This window comes from Leuciscus leuciscus (assembly GCF_965113295.1).
Source record: "Leuciscus leuciscus genome assembly, chromosome: 16".
Taxonomy (NCBI): Eukaryota; Metazoa; Chordata; class Actinopteri; order Cypriniformes; family Leuciscidae; genus Leuciscus; species Leuciscus leuciscus.
The window spans coordinates 6462050-6464887 of NC_138740.1; positions in this window are offsets into that span (position 1 = coordinate 6462050).

A 2838-nucleotide genomic window follows, 5' to 3' on the forward strand; every position below is an offset into this window, starting at 1 on the left:
TTCCAGCCGTTACTCTTCAATTTCTTATTCTTATTCTTTAAGATATCGAGTTTAAATTGTCAATGACTTTTCTTTACTTTATAAAAGATCACAGTTGTCAGTATAGTCATGTCACTCCAAATATTTAAAGGGTCATGAAACCCTAAACCAAATTTTCTGAGATTTTAACAGAGGTATGTGTGTTGAGCACCATTGAAGACAATGTTAGCATCTGTTAGATTTAATAGTATGGGGAAAATGGTTAAATTTTAGTTTTTTTCTGCTATTTTCGTCTTCCGGGTTTAAAATCTTCATCGTGTCCACGTCACAGGCAGTGACGTGGCAGAGCACTATAGTACTTTGATGACTCATCGGTGTCTCATAATTATTCATGTACTGAGTTTTCTTATCCAATGAGAAGACACTTTCTCTTAATTATTCATGACACCACGTGGAACTTTCCAATGACAGACATGTCAAACTGTGATATCGCGTAGTAGAGGAGAGAGGCAATGATGGGACGCGCGTTTGTTTTCGTGGTGCAAAAGTTCCAGTACATCTTTCCCCGCGATGCTGCCAGGGCTAGACTCCGGCCATCAACCACGGACACATCTAAACTATGTGTGTGTAGCAACCATTCAACTGGAGAATGGTGGACTTCGGCCTTGTACACCAATGCAGGTTTCGTCTTGCGAGTGATGCGGTCCCGAGGACTTTTCTATCGCTTCAGAGATGTGTGTGTGTGTGTGTGTGTGTGTGTGTGTGTGTGTGTGTGTGTGTGTGTGTGTGTGTGTGTGTGTGTGTGTGTGTGTGTGTGTGTGTCTAAAACGTAACCCTGACCGTTATGCCTTTTGTTAAATAATCACTCGTTATTAAAATGTAGATATTTCGGATAATACCTCAATTGTATGGAACGTATGCTTAGTCTGTGCAAATTTCTATGTCACTGTCCATCTTTATTATGTGGGTTTAGGGGACGCGTAGATATAGGCTATGTACGGAGCGTTTTTTGTTTTGTTTTTTTTTAAGCGGAAAATGTATTACTTTCAAATATATGCATTTATAGTGTGTATATAAACAAATATTTATTTTATAATGACATAATTATACATGTACATTTAAATGTTTTAAATACAATTATGATTACTGTAGTAGGCTAATATGTAGCAGGGCATTCAGTTACTTTTGAAAAGGACAAAAATAAGGTGTCCGTGTATTTCATTAGATTTTAACTTTGCCAGCTATTAAAAAAATCTAGCATTTCCTCACGTTTTACCACTGATTTTTAGTGACAGTCGATATGCATGCATGGGCCACTAGCGATGACAGTTTCCCCGGGGGATACACCGAGGCGTTCCCAGGCCAGCCGGGAGACATAATCCCTCCAGCGTGTCCTAGGTCTTCCCCGGGGTCTCCTCCCGGTGGGACGCGCTCGGAACACCTTCCTGGGAAGGTGTCCAGTGGGCATCCGGAACAGATGCCCGAGCCTCCTCAGCTGGTCCCTCTCGATGTGGAGGAGCAGCGGCTTTACTCTGAGCTCCTCTCGAGTGACTGAGCTCCTCACTCTATCTCTGAGGGCTCGCCCAGCCACCCTGCGGAGAAAGCTCATTTCGGCCGCCTGTATCCTGGATCTTGTCCTTTCGGTCATGTCCCACAGCTCATGACCATAGGTGAGAGTAGGAATGTAGATTGACCGGTAAATAGAGAGCTCTTTCTTTACCACGACAGACCGGTACATCGACCGTTTTACTGCAGAAGCTGCACCATCTGTCTGTCAGTCTCCCGTTCCATCCTTCCCTCACTCGTGAACAAGACCCCAAGATACTTGAACTCCTCCACTTGAGACCGGAACTCTCCAACAACCTGAAGTGGGAAAGCCACCCTTTTCCGACTGAGAACCATTGCCTCGGATTTGAAGGTGCTGATTCTCATCCCAGCCGCTTCACACTCGGCTGCAAACAGTCCCAGTATGCTGAAGGTCCTGGTCTGATGGGGCCAACACGACAACATCATCCGCAAAAAGCAGAGACGAAATCGTGTGGTCCCCAAACCTGACACCCTCTGGCCCCTGGCTGCACCTAGAAATGGGTGACAGAGGGCAGCCCTGCCGGATTCCAACATGCACCGGGAACAAGTCTGACTTACTGCCGGCAATGCGAACCAAGCTCCTGCTCTGGTGGTAGAGGGACCGGACAGCCCTTAGCAAAGGGCCCCGGACCCCATACTCCCAGAGCACCCTCCACAGGACACCGCGAGGGACACAGACAAATGCCTTCTCCAAATCCACAAAGCACATGTGGATTGGTTGGGCAAACTCCCATGAAACCTCCAGCACCCTGGAGAGGGTATAGAGCTGGTCCAGTGTTCCACGACCGGGACGAAAACCGCACTGTTCCTCCTGAATCCGAGGTTATACTATCGGCCGAATTCTCCTCTCCAGTACCCTGGCATAGACCTTCCCGGGGAGGCTGAGAAGTGTGATCCCCCTGTAGTTGGAACACACCCTCCGGTCCCCCTTCTTTAAAAGAGGGACCACCACCCCGGTCTGCCAGCCCAAAGGTTCTGTCCCTAACCGCCACGCGATTTTGCAGAGGCGTGTCAGCCAAGACAGCTCCACAACATCCAGAGACTTGAGGTACTCAGGGCGGATCTCATCCACCCCCGGTGTCTTGCCACGAGGAGCTTCTTGATTTACCTTGGTGACTTAAGCTTGGGTGACCGACGAGTCCACCTCTGAGCCCTCGGCCTCTGCTTCCTCAATGGAAGACGTGTCGGTGGGATTGAGGAGATCCTCGAAGTATTCCTTCCACCGTCCGACGACATCCCCAGTTGAGGTCAACAGCTGCCCCCCTCCACTGT